At 39.2% G+C, this 20,779-nt stretch overlaps 1 long non-coding RNA gene across 1 annotated transcript in view; it reads right to left on the minus strand.

The window, feature by feature from the left end:
• The window catches only part of LOC102154529, a 47,416-nt gene extending 40,041 nt beyond the window's left edge, over nucleotides 1–7,375 (minus strand). The window contains exon 1 of the long non-coding RNA XR_005362880.1: nucleotides 7,114–7,375. This is a non-coding gene — a long non-coding RNA (uncharacterized LOC102154529). The remainder of the gene's footprint in view (nucleotides 1–7,113) is intronic.
• Between the last annotated feature and the right edge of the window lie 13,404 nt (nucleotides 7,376–20,779).

The following is a 20,779-nucleotide window of genomic DNA, read 5'->3' on the forward strand; positions in this document are numbered from 1 at the left end:
TGCTGAGCCACCCAGGCGTCCTGAGGTCACCAGTTTTGAGCTCTCCGTTCTGAACCCAACTGACCTTCCTTCACTTTTCTTTCATTTCTCTTGAATCTGTTCTTTGTTTACATTGGGGACTCTGTTCTCTCGTTCTTTTTCTCCCACCTCTTCCCTTCCTTCTTTCCATAATTATTTATTGAGTGAGAGTTTATTGTGTGCCACTTCCAGCCCTTGGAGATTTCAAAGATTAATCTGACATGCTTCCTGACTGGGTTGAAACTGCTGTCCAGTGCAGGTCTGTCCAGTGGTTTTCACATGGGGTGTCCACTCTCTGCGACTGGGACAAGCTCCCTGGAACCCTGAATTGAGGAGAGTTTGGGGCTCGTGTCTAGTTTTGGTAAGAAAGGGTGCCAAGATCAATTAGTGCTGTCCGCCAATGGCTCGGGAACAAAATAGTTGAAGTGTGTGCCGTGCCCTTGCCAACTTCTAATCCAAGAGAACCGAAGTTTTCTCCACATGTTTTTTCCTCCATTCAACCTGACCCTCAAATTGAGAACTTTTTTTTTTTAAGATTTTATTTATGTATTCATGAGAGACACAGAAAGAGAGGCAGAGACACAGATAGAGGGAGAAACAGGCTCCATGTAGGGTGCCCAATATGGGACTTGATCCCTGAGCCAAAGGCGGATGCTCAACCTCTGAGCCACCTGAGCATCCTAACAAATTGAGAACTTTAAAGGTTGCTTTAATGATCATTCTAGTATACCTCACCTCTTTCTTTATGTTTTCACCAAGTGCCCATCACATCATTCCCTAAATTGTGTTCACTGCCAATTAATTTCTCTCTTTTCTCCTAGGCTATCAAGTTTTGCTAAAGACACGAAACCAATCTGATTCAGTTCACTAAAAATTTATGCTACCAGACTTCCTCTGGTTCTATACTCTTTTTATTACTCTCTTGGAGATTCACTAATGACTTTCCTATCTTGGTTGTTTAAAAATGTTTTTCATATTTTTGAAAGTTACTGCTTAATCTTCCCTTGCCCTTGATCTCCAATGATCTTGCCTCCTGCTTTTCTGAGAAGTTCAAGGCCATCTGAAAATCTTCAATTTCCTATTCCTTTCCTCAGTCTTTTCTATTTTCCTTTATCCATTGCTTCTTCTGCCCTTCTATCCCAAAAGAAGAGGTATTGCCTTTATTTCTAGTTTGAAACCAACTCATCCAGGACTTTTCTCTATAAGGTCTGTTCCCTGTAACTTCTCCTTGAAATTCTAAATTCCCTTGCCATAGGTTCTTTAGTTTGGAGAAAGTAAAAAATAAAGTACAGAGATGATTATAGCAGATTACAGATGTTTCCAATACCCAGCAGTGACCATTGTCACTATTATGATACACTGACTTATCTTTTTTCTAATAAAAAGAAAAGTTATAGGGGCACCTGGCTGACTCAGTCGGTAGAGTATCCAGCTCCTTAACTCAGGGGTATGAGTTCAAGCCCCACATTGGGCATAGAGCTTACTCAAAAAAAAATGAAAAATTAAAAAAAAAAAGTTACAGATAAAGTTGAAGTTCTCTTTGACTCACATCCTCAGTCCTATTCCCTTCTTTCCCTTCCCAGAAGCAACCCTATTACGTATGTTTTTTTCTACGTGTTCTCTAAAGTTATTAAATTATACATTTACATGTGTGTATACCTAAATAATATGTAGGATTTTTTAGTGGAAAACTTAAGAACCTATACAGTTCATGTTTTACAACCTACATTTTTCCTTCCTTTCTCTCCACATGATATTTCTGCCCTTTGTGCTGGTACATGCAGATCTAGTTGTAAGCTCCCTGAAGGCAAAGTTTTTGGCTTGCTTATCTCTAAATCCCCAGAACCTAGTACAGTATTTGGCATTTGGTAGGTACTTAATATGTATTTCATAGGAGAATTAATATCATTCATTTTTATTTATTTTTAATTAATTAATTTTTAACCTTTTTTTTTTTTTTTTTTAAGTAGGCTCCACATCCTTTACCTACCCAGCCAGCGAGGCCCCCCTAGCTCATTTTTAACTGTTGGTACTAATTAACTGTATGACAGGCCCACATATCACATTTCATCTATTTACTCCCCCACTGGTGAACAATTTCCGTTGTTTCTAATTTACATGCTTTTTAGTACAACATCCTTGTATAAGTCTTTCTATGCCTATGTTTGAGATTTTATCATGCTGACTTAGAGTTGGAATTGCTGCATTGTAGGAATTTATCTACCGAGATACAGTCAAATTGCTTTTCAAAATTTCCAGGCTTTCAAATATGTCAAGAATTTCTCTCCACAGTTTTTGTTTTTGTTTTCTGAGTGCTCTCTACCCTAAAGCAATAGTTTTATCTTATTCTTTCCTTTGGCATCTCAGCTTTTCAAAATAATGATCTATTGGCCCTAGGATCCATTCATGCCTAATGCTTGAAAGAGCTAACCTCTGATTTTTAAGTTCTATTAGCCACTTAGTCCTCCCTTTAAAAAATAATTACTGGGGCACCAGGGTGGCTCAGTCAGTTAAGTGTCCAACTCTTGGTTTCAGCTCAGGTCATGATCTCAGGGTTGTGAGAAGGAGCCCTGTGTCAGGCTCTATGCTGGGCATGGAGCTTGCTTAAGATTCTCTCCCTCTCTCTCTCCCTCTGCCCCTCCTCACCACGTGTGTGTGCTCTCTCTCTTTCTAAAAAAAAAAATTACTATATATACACATATGTATGTAGTAAAAATTATTATATGTAGTAAATATGTACTGTATATGCTATAAATAAATAGTAAATACAGTACTTTAATACTTTTTTTAGAATTTAAAAAAATATTTTATTTATTTATTCATGAGAGAGAGAGAGGCAGAGACACAGGCAGAAGGAGAAGCAGGCTCCTTGCAGGGAGCCTGATGTAGGACTCAATCCCTGGACCCCAGGATCATGACGTAAGCCAAAGGCAGAGGCTCAACCGCTGAGCTACACAAGCGTCCCTTTTTATACTATTTATATTATTATTATAGTAATAGTATTTATAATATTGTACATCACTACCATCATTACCACCCTTCACAAGGATAATCACTACTCTGCTTTGTAACAGCACAGATTTTACATGAGTTTATATAAGAGAGAGCAATTATGGAGTCTTGATAAGTCCAAAGTCTGCAGGGCAGTCCAGCAAGCTAGAAACACAGGGGATTTGATATTTAGCTCAAGTCTAAAGGCAACCTGAAAGAATTCCATCTTTTGGGGGGAACCTCAGTCTTTTTCTCTTAAAACCTTTAACTGATTGGTTGAGGCCCACCATATAATGGGGGTTGATCTGCTTTACTCAAAATCTATTCATTTTTTAAAAGTTTTATTTAAGTAACTTCTGTATCCAATGTGGGGCTCGAACTCACAACCCTGTGATCAAGAGTCATATGCTCTACTAACTTAAATGATAATCTTGTCTAAAAAATTCCTTCACAACAACATCTGGACTGGTATTTGATCAACTGTCTGGGTATCATGTCAAAGCATAAAATTAACCATCACACTAGGTGATTTTTTTTCTTTAACTTTTTTTTTTAAGGTTTATTTATTTATTTTTAAAGATTTTATTTATTTATTCATGAGAGACACACAGAGAAAGAGAGAGGCAGAGATACAGGCAAAGGGAGAAGCAGGCTCCCCACAAGGAGCCCGATGCGGGACTCGATCCCAGATCCCAGGATCATGCCCTGAGCCAAAGGCTGATGCGCAACTGCTGAGCCACTCAGGCATCCCAAGGTTTACTTATTTATTTGAGAAAAAGAGATAGTACTCACAAGAGAGTAGGGTCGGGGGGAACAGAGGGAGAGGGACAAGCAGACTCTGAACTGAACTGCAGAGCCTGATGTGGGGCCAGATTCCATGACCATGGAATCTGATCATGATGTGAGCAGAAATCAAGTCACCGACTGAGCCACCCAGGGGCGCTAAATGTTAAGTTTTTTAAGCCTCTTTTAATCTATAGGTTTTCCCAGCCAAATCCCTGTCTCTTTTGTCCTTTTGTAATTTATTTGTTGAAGAAGCAGGGTCCTTTGTATTTATTTATTTTTTTTGTGTGTGACTGCTTCCTCATTGTGTAGTTCAATTTTTTTCCCTATAAATCAATAGTTGGATCTAAAGTCTTGATTAGATTCAGGTTTGAAATTTTTGACCAGTTCTTCACAAGTAGATGTTTATTACTTTATCAGAAGGCACATAATATCTGATTGTCTTTACGACATTACCAGTCACTGATGCTTGGTGCCTAGACTCATGAATTCATTAGGAGATTGCAAAATGGTAGAGTTCGGGGCTATTATTTCTTCTTCATTTCTTAGCTGCAGTGTTTCCAAAAAAAGATTTTTTTCTCTCTCTCTCAAACAAAAAAAGAAAAAATGAAAGGAAAGAAAGAAAGAAATTAATTCACCTTATATACTAATTGGTTAACTAGTGGCATAGGATGTACAGGAAAGGCAGGATATACATTTGTTTCTTTCTCTTTGCTTATCAGTTTTCAAATAATGAATTTTGTTGATAAGCGTCCTCTAAAAGTGACCATTATGGGAGTGAGTGTCTGGGTGGCTCAGTTAGTTGAATATCTGATTTTTGGTTTTGGCTCAGGTTGGATTTCAGGGTGGTGAGACTGAGCCCCAGAGCAGGCTCTGTGCTCAGTGTGGAGTCTGCTTCTCTCCCTCTCCCTCTCCCTCTGCACCTCCCCTCAATCATTCTCTCTCTTTCTCAAAATAAATAAATAAATCTTTTAAAAAAATAAATAAAAGTGACCATTATGAATATGAACACATTTGATGGACTTCAAACCGCATCCTTATTGATACTCAAATTGTTCCAAGAAGGAGAGTCTTTGAGTTGACTCCTGGGTCTTTTTCACATGTCCTTAATAATCCTTGATATTTACCTTGCTATCTGGTAGGATGACAAAATAGTCCATGCTAATCTTGCATGTTTCTTAATGGGGAATGGAATTTCAAATCCACTGTCTTAACATTAGGGATACTAATCATAAGGCCATTCTAATCTTTTCAGTGAACACAGGAAAATTATTTATTTATTTATTTATTTATTTATTTATTTATAAGATTTTTATTATTTATTTATTAATAGAGACACAGAGAGAGAGAGAGGCAGAAACACAGGCAGAGGGAGAAGTGGGCTCCATGCAGGGAGCCCGATGTGGGACTCATCCCGGGTCTCCAGGATCATGCCCTGGACCGCAGGCGGCGCTAAACCGCTGAGCCACCGGGGCTGGCCCCAGCTGTATTTCTGTTATCTGTATTTTTTTTTTTTTCCATTTATTTATGGTAGTCACACACAGAGAGAGAGAGAGGCAGAGACATAGGCAGAGGGAGAAGCAGGCTCCATGCACCGGGAGCCTGACGTGGGATTCGATCCCGGGTCTCCAGGATCACGCCCTGGGCCAAAGGCGGGCGCCAAACCGCTGCGCCACCCAGGGATCCCCCCGCAGCTGTATTTCTAATGCACGTTCAGGACTATAAGTTTTGGTATTCAAACTCTTCTATCTTATATCTGTGTCTCTTTTTTCTTCTCACTAAGAATTCTGATTTAAAGGACACCATAGATGATAGAATTAGATTGTTAAAAATTTTCTCATTTTCTTTTTCTACATTACACAGAATGATATAGTACTAAAGCTGCCTCTAATAATATGATTATTGTAAAGAGTTTTATTTTTATTTTTTATTTTTAAAATATTTTATTTGTTTATTCATGATAGACATAGAGAGAGAGAGAGAGAGGCAGAGACACAGGCAGAGGCAGAAGCAGGTTTCATGCCGGGAGCCCGATGTGGGACTTGATCCTGAGACTCCAGGATCGCGCCCTGGACCAAAGGCAGGTGCTAAACCGCTGAGCCACCCAGGGATCCCCTGTAAAGAGTTTTAAATTCTTTTTTTGCTGATCTTCTTTGCTGTCCTGCTAAAGACTCTATATACATTTAAATTCATTTATTTTTAGTTACCTTTTATTTTTAAGGATTACTTTAAGATTTTAATTTTGTATGTTTCCCAAGATCCTTCTTTTTTTTTTTTTTTTAAAGATTTATTGATTTATTCCTGAGACACAGAGAGAGAGAAAGAGAGACAGAGACAGAGACAGAGAGAGGCAGAGACACAGGCAGAGGGAGAAGCAGGCTCCCCACGGGGAGCCTGATGTGGAACTCGATCCCAGATCCCAGGATCACACCCTGATCTGAAGGCAGACGCTCAACCCGAGCCACCCAGGTGTCCCACCCGAGATCCTTCTTATTAATTTTCTCCTCTCATTAACACTGTGCCATAGGTGTTATTACCTCCATATTACAACTGCGGAGATTGAGAATTTGCAGGAGTCCAAGGTTACATAATTCGTATATACTAGACTGGAGCTGGTGTTCACAGCACATCTTCCTGATTCCAAAGCCCATGTGTTAAGTCACTCTACCACACATCCTATCTTATTATATATAAGAAGTGACATAAATTATGGAAGATGAAGTTACGGATGCATAATATAAAGCCTCTCCAGCCTGTAACTGTTTTCAGCTAGAAAAGCCTAAGATAAAGTAACTCAAACCTTGATTTTTAAAAAAATATTTTATTTATTTATTAATAATAGAGAGAGAGAGAGGCAGAGACACAGGCAGAGGGAGAAGCAGGCTCCATGCAGGGAGCTGGACGTGGGATTCGGTCCCCAGACTCCAGGATCACGTCCTGGACTAAAGGCAGGCGCTAAACCGCTGAGCCACCCAGGGATCCCCTCAAACCTTGATTTTTGAATATAGGAGAATATCTTAAAAATCATATTTATGTAGAAGAAGGATGTAACTTCATATTTTCAAGAGATCTAAACTGGTGTTGAAAATGGAAATAGGCTGGACTATATTACACATTTGTAAAGTTTTGTTAGTACAGGGATTAATGACTTACGTTCTGGTGGCAGGCAGGAGTGCCTTTGCCAACCTCTACCTGTGATCTTGAGCTAACTCTTCACTATGTAACACATTATCTGTAATGTGGGAATACAAGTACTTTTTACCATCTTGGACAGTTGTGGGATTAAAATAAGATCATGCAAACAAATGCTTAGCATCATACCTGGCTTTTAATGAATGCTCTGTAACTCATACTTTCTTCTTCTTCTTATTTATTAACGGATTGCTTTTTGGCAGTTGATGTGGGATTCCAAATGACTAGGCCAGGGTGAGGTCAATTGGCCTATGCTAGTTGGGGGGGCCCATCTAGGGCTTCATTAGTCATCTGCAGGCCCCCCGCAATAGTTAAGAAAGACACCATGTCACTTCCAATCTATCCCAAAGGAGAAAGTACCAACAAGGATGACAAAAAGTCAAGGTCTTGCATAAACTGAGCTAATGACCAGATCAAAGGTTCTTAATCACAGCTGCACATTAGAATCATCGGAAGAGCTTTTAAAAAATAACCTCCAGATGAATTAAATCAAAATCCCTGGGTATAGGACCCAGAATCAGTATTTTATTTTATTTTATTTTATTTTATTTTATTTTATTTTATTTTATTTTATTTTCATTATTTTTTAAAATTTATTTATGATAGGCACACAGTGAGAGAGAGAGAGGCAGAGACACAGGCAGAGGGAGAAGCAGGCTCCATCTCCATGCACCGGGAGCCCGATGTGGGATTCGATCCCGGGTCTCCAGGATCGCGCCCTGGGCCAAAGGCAGGCGCCAAACCGCTGCGCGACCCAGGGATCCCCAGAATCAGTATTTTAAAAAAAGAGATCCTTCAAATGATTTTAGTGTGCAGTTAGGGTTGACAGTGATTTTACCTGATGGTGTGTAAGGTCACATCTGATGCTCAAAATCTCTGATAGAAGCCGTCAGGCATGGACTCCTTAACCTCTAGTCTCCTATCCACATATGTCTCTTCAAGGACAACCATATTCTGAAGGCTTCCCCACATTGTGTCCTGCCTCCTTGAGGATCAGATTCTTTTTTTTTTTTTAAGATTTTAATCTGTTTATTCATGAGAGACACAGACAGGGAGAGGCAGAGACACAGGCAGAGGGAGAAGCAGGCCCCATGCAGGAAGCCCGACATGGGACCTGATCCCAGGACTCCAGGATCATGCCCTGAGCCAAAGGCGGACACTCAACCACTGAGCCACCCAGGCTCCCGAGGATCAGATTCTGTTTATACTTCTCTCCCTGTATCTTCATCCCCTATGCTTTCTAGAGCTCCCTTCTCCCAGCAAATAAATGTATTCAAATTCTTTTCATCTTAAACATGCACACACACACACACACACACACACACCCTAGAATCAAATCAAACCCAAATCAAAAGACCCTTTCATCATTCTGTGTCTCCCCATCTGACTATGGTCAGATGAAGTGCTACAGGTCTTTTAGCTCATAGTCCAGCTTTCAGAAAACATTGTCTCCACTCACATTCCTCATGCCACACTTTCTGTTTAATCTCGCACCCACTGCAGTCTGGCACTGCTCCACCAGCTCCCTGAAACTGTTCTTGGCAATGTCAATAAGGGCTGCTTTCTTCTAGTCCTCACCTGACAAGATACTGCTGACTTCACTTTCATTCTTTTTTTCCCCTCCCATTTTATTGGGGTAAAATACTCATAATAGAAGATGTGTATTTAAACCATTTTAAAGAATATATATGGCATTAAATACATTCATAATGTTGTACAACCATTATCAGTATCTAGTTCTAGAGCTTTTCATCATCACAAATGGAAACCCTGTGCCCATATAAACAGTCACTCTCCACTCATATCCCTCAACAGCCTCTGGCAACCACTAATCTCTAGGGACTTTCCTATTCTGCCTATTATCTGTAAAATAATAAGTGATCTTTTGTGACTGGCTTCTTTCAATTAACATGTTTTCAAGGTCCACCACATTGCAGCATGTATCAATACTGCATTCTTTTTATAGCTGAATAATATTCCACTGTATGGATATACCACATTTTTTTTATCCATTCATCTATTGATGGACATTTGCGTCATTTCCACTTTTTGGCTATTATTGAATAAAACTGCTATGAACTTCATTCATTGATGTGTTTTTGTTTGAACACCCATGGGGTCTGTTCCTAGGAGTGAAGTTGCTGAGTCACGTGGTAATACTAAGTTTAACTTATTGAGGAACCACCAAATTGTTTTCCACAGTAGCTGTGCAATTTTACATTGCTACCAGCCATGTGTGAGAGTTCCAGTTTCTCCACATCCTTGCCAATACTTGGTTTATTTTGTTTCAAATTATGGCCATCCCAGTGGGTGTAAAGTATCTTATTACAGGTTGCTTTACATTTTCCAGATAGATGTCTAATGATGTTGACCATCTTCTCATATGCTTGTTAGCCACTGTATATCTTCTTTGGGAAAATGTGTAATTAAGTCATTTGCCTGTTTTTAAATTGGGTTGTCTGTCTTTTCATTGTTGAGTTACTCTTTTTTTCTTTTTTTAAGATCTTATTTTTAGGGGATCCTTGGGTAGCTCAGCGGTTTAGCACCTGCCTTCGGCCCGGGGCGTGATCCTGGAGTCCTGGGATCGGGTCCTGCGTTGGGCTCCTTATGTGGAGCCTGCTTCTCCCTCTGCCTGTGTCTCTGCCTCTGTGTGTGTGTCTCTCTCATGAATAAATAAATAAAATATTTAAAAATAAAATAAAATAAGTTTCAGAAGAATAAGAAATATTTCCCCCACATTTCCTATTCTACCAGACTTCACACTTCAGCTAGATTTTCACACTTCCTACGGAAAACAACAACACAAAAATCCCATACTTTTGTCAACTGAAAATTCTACAGTTCTGCAGCAGTGACAGAAAGCATTTTTTTCCTCATAAAAATCCGTATTATGTAAGCAAAACAAAACATTACTGAGCTCTTGATTTTTAAATGTTTAGGTGGCAAGTTTATTCAGAGTGCTCTGCAGTGGCCCCTGGCTAGCTTAGTTGGAAGTGCATGGGACTCCTGATCTCTTGGTGGAGTTTGAGTCCCACATTGGGCATAGAGATTACTTTGAGAAAAAAAAAAAAAATTCTGCCTAAAGAAAAAGTTCAATTGTAGCACTTCACCTTTCCTAAGCTATAATTATTTATTTATGAGAAACACAGAGAGAGAGGCAGAGACACAGGCAGTGAGAGAAGCAGGCTCCACGCAGGGAGCCCGATGTGGGACTCGATCCTGGGACTCTAGGATCACAGCCTGGGCTGAAGGCAGGCTCTCGACCGCTGAGCCACCCAGGTGTCCCAAAAATCTTATTTTTAATTAATCTCTATATCCAGTGTGGGGCTTGAATTCATGACCCCCAGATCAAGAGTCACATGCTCTTCTGATTAAGCCAGTCGGGTGCCCCTCATTCTTTTTTAACCTATGTTTTTATCTAATATTTTTCCCATGACAAAAGAAATACATGCTTGCTAAAGATGTGAAACCATACAAGAATGTAAATAAACTATTTCTCCTCCTTGGTTTTACATGACAGAACTTTGTCTTTATTTTCTTTCTACTTCTCTGAGAAAGTTTCTTCTGACTTCTTCATAGGTTCTAATTCCTTTTCCTAACCTTTCACTGGTGGAGCACTCCAAGATTTTGTGCTCAGTCTTCTTCTCTCTTCCTATGAATATTTCCTGGCATTCACATTCATAACACTAATAATAACTCCAGTTTTGACTTCTTTTTGAACTCAAGACCCCAACCAGATATCACCACTTAGATATTTCAAAAGGATCTCAAGATGAATATGTCCCCAAATTATTGCTTCCATAAACTTGTTTCTCCCATTTTTTTAAAAAAAGATTTTATTTATTTATTCATGAGAGAACCAGAGAGAAAGAGGCAGAGACAGGCAGAGGGAGAAACAGGCTCCATGCAGGGAGCCGGAGGCGGGACTCGATCCCGAGTCTCCAGGATCACGCCCTGGGCTGAAGGTGGCACTAAACTGCTGAGCCACCTGGGCTGCCTTGTTTCTCCCATTTTATTTTATTTTTTTAAAGATTTTATTCATTTATTCATAGAGACACAGAGAGAGAATGAGAGGCAGAGACACAGGCAGAAAGAGAAGCAGGCTCCATGCAGAGAGCCTGACGTGGGAGTCGATCCAAGGTCTCCAGGATCACTCCCCAGGCTACAGGCAGCACTAAACCGCTGCACCACCGGGGCTGCCCTGTTTCTCCCATTTAAAACAAAGTTTATGTATTTATTGTTTTGAGTAATCTCTACACCCAACGTGGGTCTTGAATTCAAGACCCCAAGGTCAAGAATTCCATGCTTTTCTGATTGAGCCAGCCAGAGCCCCCTCTCCCATTTTTCTTATTATAAATGGGTGGCACCAGGATCTATCAACCACATTGCCCAAGCAAAAATCTAGTGAGTTATTTTAAGATTGTTTTTTTCTGTTCTACTCATATCTGATCAATCAATAGTTATGGTTGATCTGATTTCTACATGTATCTTTTACCATTTTTCCTCATTTCAAACCTTAGTATCTCTGTTATGATTCAGATCTCCACTATCCATTGCCTGGACTATTGAAGTACTTGGTCACTGTGCTTTCTGCCTCTGGGTTTGTCTTGTCCCAATTTATTCTATACATTTTTCTAAATAAAAAGTTGATCATGCTACTTGAAATTCTTCATTTAACCTCTATGATCTATGGAATAAAAATTACTTTTTCTTTTTTTAAATATAAGCTCTATGATCAACCTGGAGCTTGAACTCATGACTCTAAGATCAAGAGTCACATGCTCTATTGACTGAGTTAGCCAGGCACTCCCATTCTCTCTCTCTTTTTTTTTTTTTTAAATATAGGAACTGTCAAAATTTTAGTTTTTAATGTTTAATAGCAAAACAGACCAAGGTCCAAGATATAAAGTTGCCATGTTCAAGAAACTGGAGGAAAAATCACTTTATAAACTAACTATATAGTATGTGCTAAGAAGAATGCATTCTTTAAAAAAATTGCATTCTTAAGACATTCTTAGCACAGCAAAAAATGAATTTTGGGATTTGTCTGCAAAATCCTGTTAATACTTCATTTTCTTTTTTAAAAAAGATTTTATTTATTCATTTGAAAAAGAGACAGAGAGAGCACAAATGGGGGAGGGGTGGAGGGTGATGGACAAGTAGACCCCTCGCTGAGTAAGGAGAATGACACAGGGCTCCATCCCAGGATCCCAAGAACCTGAGCCAAAGTCAGACACTTGACTGACTGAGCCACACAGGGGCCCTCTATACTTCGTTTTCTATGCTACTTTCATATTTTATGTTCCAGCAATTATTAACTACCTGTGTTTTTTTAACTAGACCAAATTATTCATAGCTTCATGTCTTGGAATGTGACATTCTCTCTACCTAAAGTTACCTTTTTTTACTTTTCTTTATTCTTACTCATTTTTCAAGTTCCATCTCAAAAGGTATGAAGTCTTCTATGAAGTCTTCCAGACTCCAGCATAGAACCTTAATTCTTTTCTTATATTTCCATTGGGTATTGCACATGCCTATGACATATGGATTATCTTATTGTAAATGAATTTTTAAAATAAATATCTGTTTCTTCAAGAGACTATGACATCCTTGAGTATAGCAACTATGTAGGTCCAGTGCCAGATATGCAGCATGTTGTCAAATGAGCAGGCACTCCGTATGTGTTTGTTGAATGTTGACTCTAGAATTGATCCTTCCATTAGTAAAAATGCACATAAACCACAATGGCTCTGCTAAATCACTAAAAAACCTTGAATGAAATTAAATAATGATTAACTGCAAGTCCTGTACCACCAGAAAATAGTACATTTGTCTGTCATCATGAGAATAACCCGTAAAACTAAATGTAAAAGCAACATAAAGATTCATGAATCTTCCATCTTTTGTAAGCAAGCTCTAGGTATTATATTACCTCTTTGGGGACAAATTTTTTTCCTTTACCATTAGCAGTTGAGTCTATATTTAAAAAAGTGTTGCTCCAAACTTTCATACTATATATCTTATAAGAACTTTCATATTAATCTCAGAGTTATCCCTTAAAAAAGGGTATTTTGAAAACTCCAAATAGCTATTTTGAAAGTGTAAATCACAAATCTTTTATGGTATCAGGTTCCTTAAAAAAGATGATATCATCCTTTATTTGTTTGAGGACTATATTTGGCTTAGGTTGCTCCCAAAGCATAATGCTTTTGTTTTATAAGCAAGAGTTACTAGATTTTACGTGACTGTAATGTCATTGTCTCTTGTTTGTGAACTGTCCTTCTTGATAATGTTAATGGTTAATGGAAAGTTATTTGGAAAAGAGATTTTTTAAAAAAGATTTTATTTATTCATGAGCGGGGGGGGGGGTGGGGGGCGGGGCAGAAACATAGGCAGAGGGAGAAGCAGGCTCCATGGAGGAAGCCCGACATGGGACCCTATCACGGGACTCCAGGATCACTCCCTGAGCCAAAGGCAGATGCTAAACTGCTGAGCCACCCAGGGATCCCATGGAATGGAGATTTCATGCTACTCTCAGGAATGTCAGAATTGAGAAATTAGCCAGAAATAAAGACAGTACTACCTTAAGCCTAAAAACCTGGTCATTCTATCACACCATTAATACTTGTGCTTACTGGTTCTTCAGGAATCTGAGATGGAGGTGAGAAAACTCAGTTGTCTTCTTAGTTCTGGAGGATAGTGTGAGGATTAGAGAGATAAGAGTTAGACCATAGAGCTCACCAGTAAACAGATTGGAGTTTATCTCCTTTAATGGCTAATGCAGAACATTTTGGTGAAACCAGCTTATTTCTTACCAGATGGCTGAGACTTTGCCCTCTGATGCAGTTTGGAGGCCACAGAGAAATGGGCATAGATTTCTCCTAGCCATCCTTAAATCACTGCCCCCAGCTTCATCTGTATTTCCATGATGCTTTGAAGAAAAGAAGAACTGGCTTTCTCCTATTAAATTAAACCATCTATTGGGAGCCATTTGGAGAGAGAGAAAAGGTGAACAATATGAGAGAAGAGAGAGAGAATGAGAACATAGAAAGGGAAGAGAATTCTAGGGAGGATTAGAAGAATGGCAGTGTGGAGGGGCACCTGGCTAGCCCCTGTGGTAGAGCATGCCACTCTTGATCTCAGTGTTGTGAGTTCAGGCCCCACACTGGGCATAGAGCTTACTTAAAAAGAATCAACTGGATTTAATAAAAACTAAAAAAAAAAAAAATCAGTGTTATTGAAAAAAATGGCTGGGACGGAGGAAGAAGAAATGGAGAGAAAGGACAGAGAAGAAAGAAGAAAGTGTGTGTGTGTATGTGTGTGTGTGTGTGTATGTGTGTGAGTAGAGAGAGAGACAGAAAGACATGGATGGAAGTTGGGGAGAGGCAGAGGAAAAAGAGAGAAAAAGATAATAGATAATATCCAGTGTATTCTCTAGCTGCTTTCACTTGGTCAAAGTAAGTAGACACAAATGAAAGTCTTCCCTTGAAAGTTATCTCAAGTTATTTTTCCTTCAAATGAGGTACGATTTCCACTAGGAAATCTTTTCCGCTAGGAAATGAGGTCAACATTTCTACTAGGAAACTTATTAACTTAAGACAGAGTATGTATTGTTACTTGGCCTTCACTTAATAATGATTTCAAAAATTTAGAGTAGGGGGGCGCCTGGGTGGCTCAGTCGGTTAAGCATCTGCCTTCAGCTAGGGTCCTGGGATCAAGCCCCATGTTGGGCTTACTGTTCGGCAGGGAGCCTGCTTGTCCCTCTCCTTCTGCCAGCTGCTCTCCCTGCTTATGCTCTCTCTCTCTCTCTCTCTCAAGTAAATAAATAAAATCTTAAAAAAAATTTAGAATAGCAATAATTGTATTTAAAAGTGCTGACTATACCAGGGGCACCTGGCTGGCTTAGTTGGTAGAGCATGTAACTCTTGATCTCAGGGTCATGAGTTCTAGCTCCACACTGGGCATAGAGCTTACTAAAAACATACAGACAAACAAATAAATAAAAGTGCTGATTATAGGGATACTGGGCTGGCTTAGTCAATAGAGCATGTGACTCTTGATCTCAGGGTTATGAGTTTGAGCCCCACCTTGGGCATAGAGATTACTTAAGAATAAAGCATAAATACAATAAAAATGTTGACTGTATTAGACCATAACAGTTTCCCTTAGCAGAATAAATACAAAAGGAAAGCTCATTCCCCCACCCCCACCCTGCCCCAGAATACAATACCATTTTCAGAAGAGAGGAAAGAAGTCTATGCCCTTTCCTTTTCCCCTTGCTGATATGAATGAGTGGTCTTATCCTCCTGAGCAGGCCAACTTCATAGACCAAGGCTGACCAATATCTTACATAGTAAATGTTTGTGAGATACTTTGCCAGCATCCATTTCACCCTTCACTCTTCCCAATAGTCTCTAGTTTCCTTTGGGGATCTATGTGACTTTGTGAAAGCCAACCTCACTGCATCCCTCTCAGGGGTAGAATAGGCCAAGCCAATCATCACATTCTATATTCTCTTGACTGCAGCAATGGAAGAAAGGGTCAACATGTGAACTGAGGAGACCACACAGTGGCTGTAGAGGGTTTTCTGGGAATGCTGGAACAAAGTTGCTCTCTCTGACAGAGTAAAAGAAGGCAAATGGCTCCAGAAACTATGAACAGCGATTTTAGGACTAGGAATAGAGCCAGTCTTAGAATAAAGCTGACATAGAGTGATGGAAATAGCCCAAGTCTTTTGGATTTCTTGCAGCATTGAATCAGGGTTCATCTACAACATCCCTGTCTTTGGATTTTCAGTTATGTTAGCTGATATTCTTTTAAAGATTTATTTATTTAAGAGGGGGTGTGAGGGCAAGCAGAGGGAGAGAGAAACTCAAGCAATTCTGAGCTGAGCATGGAGCCTGATGACAGGTTCTACTTTCCAACCCTGAGATAACAACCTGAGCCAAAAGCAAGAGTCAGATGCTTAACTGACGGTGCCACCCAGGTACCCCAATAAATATTCTTTATTGTATTATTTATTATTAACCTGGGTGTAATGTAAATGTTTCCATTTCAGTAAAGAGATTATGCTGCCAGAAAGAGCCATTATATGCTTTCTATTGAAAGTAATGATGACTGTTCTTTTTGACAAGATTATGAGACAAGCAGTAGCAGAATTTTGTATTCGGAAGGTATTTTCAAATATTGCAGAAAACAGAATATCTTCAGATGTTGACCAAGGGATTTCAGTCTGAGATTCTTCCAAGAATGTCCCTCTTGCCATAAGACATGAAAGCCTTTTCATGATTAAAATTCTGACTATTGTAACTTGTTTCTGCTTTATTTATCATATATAATATGTGAAAGAAATTGATGTATAAAAATTCACTAACTAAAGAAACAGTGTGAAGATTAGAGAAAATCCCTTGAACTAGGATAAATTTTTCATATTTGGAAGCCAAAGAAGAAAGTACAACTTATATCTATTCCACAACTCTTCCTGGAACCCTTGGTTTATGCCAGGAACCCTGCTACATCCTACAAGTAAAACAGAAGCAGGTAAAACATAGGCTTTACCTTCAAGAAGTTTATAATCTAGATTGTAAGGATTAGACAAGAACTTAAATTAAGACTAGTAAAAGTAACTAATAATAGCTGCCATTATTAACTATACTTATGAGTAAAAGTATGCAAATGTCATAATAAAAGTATAATGTGTCATGGGGTTTGAATGAAGGAGAAAGACCATATAATTTGGAGAGAATGAGAAGGGGCAAAGATAGGCAGGTTTCATGGAGCTTTTGCCATTTGAGCTGGGTCATGAAGAAGATCACTTTTTGTAAATTCCTGTCCTTTGTTGCTCCTTCTCTTAGCACCCTGTTCTCTTCTTTAGCAGTTAATCACATGTTTATTTCTTTAATGGTCTACCATGCCATGCTATAGATTTCATGAGATGGTCCATTCTGATTTCCTCCCCTTTATATTCCTAGCACAAAGCCCAGTGTCTGGTACATAGTATGCAGTCAATAAAAATCTGTTGAACAAATAAATGAAAAATTAAATGAATGATAGACAACAATAGATACTATTACTGAATAACTATTATGTAACACACCCTATGGTTAGCACATAGATGATCAAATGTAATACATTCAACAATAATACCAAGTATGTTTTATTGAGAAAGAAACGGAGGACTACAAAAGATAACTTATCCAATGTCATACAAGTACCTGGCTATAGCCATACCCAGGTAGGGGTAGGTCTTACTCCAAAGTTTGTGGTGTCAATTACTGCACAATACTGCTTCATATTTACTGAGTATATACTGTGTGCCAATTGTTTGACACACATTACCTCATTTTATTTTCTTATTTATTTCTAGGAACAACCCTGTGAGTTAATTCTTATTATCAGTCTCATTTAATAGCTGAGGAAGCAAATACAGAGCTGTTTATTCATTCACTCAACAAAAATTTTTTTAAAGATTTTATTTATTGATTTAGAGGGAGATGGAGAGAATGTGTGTGTGGGGAGGGGCAGAAGAGGAGGTAGTGGGAGAGGGAAAGAATCTCAAGCAGACTCCACACTGAACGTGGAGTCCTATGCAGGGCTTGATTCCATGAGCCTGAGATCATGACCTATGCTGAAACCAAGAGTTGGATGCTTAACTGGCTGAGCCACCCTGGCACTCCAGCAAATATTTATTATCTGTATACCAGTTGCCAGGCACTATGCTACTCCTGGAGAGATGTCATCCTTGCCCATGTAGAACTTATAGGCCAGTAGGGGAGGCAGAGAGTGATTAAATGTGCAATAACAAACCATGAGGAGTGCTGTGAGGGAAAGTCAGAGTGTCACATGCGGACCTCATGGCTTTCAGTGAGGCCCTTTTGACTCCAAAGCCCTCAGTTTTTTTATATAACTCTTTTTGTTTTTTAATAACACGATGGGGAAGACTTGTGCTGGCAGAGAGAAAGGACAAAAGTGGCTCCCAAAGTGAAATTCTCCAGTATGACCAGAGAAGGTGGGGGGGTATGTGTAGGAAATAATGTGAGTAGCAGAGGCTGGAAAAACCACAGAGTGCTGAATGTCTAGTGAGGGATTGTCTTTAATTAAAAAGACAATGGAGAGCCATTCAAAAGGTTTTGAATGAAATTTCAAAGTATATTTTAGGGAAGGGGGCACCTGGGTGGCTCAGTCAGTTAAATGTCCAACTTTTGGTTTCAGCTCAGGTTATAATCTCAGGGTGGTAAGATTCATCCCGTGTAGGGCTCTGTGCTCAGCAAGAGTCTGCTTGAGATTCTTTCCCTCTGGCTCTCCCTCCCCCTTAACCCCTCCTCCACCATCACCTTCTCAAGTAAAATCTTTTTAAAAAGTGTATTTTAGGGAAGAGTAACTTAAGCAGAAACTGCAACAGAGGGAAATGGAGAGCCTGGCTAGTTTAACGTGGCACATGCAGTACCTAAGTTTGAATTTATTTTGTTAACTTTTAGTCAGTGTATTAGTTAGGATAGAGGCTTAGCTCAAAACACAGGGGTTTTAACAAGATAGAAGCTTACTTCTGCCTTACACTGAAGTTGAGCTGAGAGGGCAACTCTGTTCCAGGAAGCCATTAAAGGTTCTTTTTATTTCAATTCGAAGAGGGAAAAGAGTAAAAGGAACACCTGCCCTTTAAGGATCCAACAAGGAGGAGGTTGCACATGTCACTTCCACTCACTTCCTCTTGGCCAGATCTGAGTCTTTTTTTTTTTAATAATAAATTTATTTTTTATTGGTGTTCAATTTGCCTACATACAGAATAACACCCAGTGCTCATCCCATCGAGTGCCCCCCTCAGTGCCCGTCACCCATTCACCCCCACCCCCCGCCCTCCTCCCCTTCCACCACCCCTAGTTCGTTTCCCAGAGTTAGGAGTCTTTATGTTCTGTCTCCCTTTCTGATATTTCCTACCTATTTCTTCTCCTTTCCCCTCTATTCCCTTTCACTATTCTTTATATTCCCCAAATGAATGAGACCATATAATGTTTGTCCTTCTCCAATTGACTTACTTCACTCAGGATAATACTCTCCAGTTCCATCCACGTTGAAGCAAATGGTGGGTATTTGTCGTTTCTAATGGCTGAGGAATATTCCATTGTATACATAGACCACGTCTTCTTTATCCATTCATCTTTCGATGGACACCGAGGCACCTTCCACAGTTTGGCTATTGTGGACATTGCAGAGCTGAGTCTTACACCTGCAGTCCGCAGTCATAAGGAGGCTTATAAATGTCATCTGTAGTTTTGCTGTCTGCATGCCTTAGGGCAAAATTCTATAACTATGGGAAAAGAGGGTGTGATTATTGGGATATGATCAGTAATCTCTGCCACACTTGTGGGCTTCTCTTCTGAGAATGAACAATTTTGGTGACTCATTTGTTCCTATTAGAAAAAAATCCAAATTTTAAAATAATGTTGGTGACTGTTACTATTGGTCAAATTTTTTTTTTTTTTTTTTTTTTAAGATTTTGAGAGGGATTGAGCTCTGGCAGGGGAAGAGGGAGAGGTGACAGAGGAAGAGGAAGAAGCAGACTCTGTTGAGCAGGGAACCCCATGCAGGGCTTTATCTCAGGACCCCTGGGATCATGACCTGAGCTGAAGGCAGACTCTAACCAACCGAGCCACCCAGGCACCCCATGGTCAAATTTTTCAAAAATTGTTTTTCACATTCTATAGAAAGCAAGCAAAATTTGACAGCTTTTAACTCTATTAATAACTCAAAAAAGCAAAATCCATTCTAATTCTGTAGGTAACTATGTAGGAAAACTGTATTTTAAAATAAATTACCTAGAAAAAGGTAACTTATTCATGATATGCTTTTATGTCCTCAAGACTGTAAAAGATACTGTTTGACACTCTGATATTAATATTATTGATACTAGTGTTTTATGTTAATATTGCATATATTTTTCTTCTCCCATAATTCCCTATTTAAAAATGACAACTTACTCCTTAGTTGAAGATTTATAATCATTTTTACCAAACTTAAAGAACCAGTAGTCAAAAGAATACATGGGATGTTCCCATCCCGACAGGTGTCTGCCATGAACCAAGATAGGAAGGATTCCACTGGGACGCTGGGGGCTGAGCTGATGCACTTCCTGTGTCACAGTTGGGACAGCAACACAGAGTAGAGCACTTTTGCCATCCTGGGCAGCCCTTAATTTTAGTTCATTTTCCTGTACCTATTTATTTGATAGCTCATTAATTGCCTCTGAGCAGAGAAAATGTTTCCTTTAAGAAGGTTAAACAAAGAGTTTATTGACATAAGTGAATTGGTTGAAGAAAACATTATTAAATAAAAGACACGTATTTAAACACCAAATTAATCATTTAAAGGCAAATTAGAGGTCATATCCCTTCCTAACTAAATAATGTTAACTAGTAATGAGATATCCATTTTAGATATCAGCACATTTTGCAGATTCGGGCTGCTGGTTGAACTGTGCCTTGATTTTCCAAGTATTCAGAATCCATAATGACATTAATGCTTTAAATTTCAATATTTTAAACCATATTCAATCTGTAATGTGATATAGTTTTTTGTTAAGTGATAAAAAAAATAAATGAATAAAACTTCTCTTTCATCCCAGCAGAAGAGAAGGCTTGTACTCTGAGAGAAGACTCCTGTAGCAGAGATGGACTTACCTCTGGCTCTGGCTGCAGATACTGAACTTCTCACACCACCAGTGCATGGATGCCCTTGGCACTGCCCTTGTTGCTTTGGCTGGGCCACAGGTAACTTTCCAATATCCTAGCTGGGGCCAAAT

Source organism: Canis lupus, chromosome 8 (assembly GCF_011100685.1).
Source record: "Canis lupus familiaris isolate Mischka breed German Shepherd chromosome 8, alternate assembly UU_Cfam_GSD_1.0, whole genome shotgun sequence".
Taxonomy (NCBI): Eukaryota; Metazoa; Chordata; class Mammalia; order Carnivora; family Canidae; genus Canis; species Canis lupus.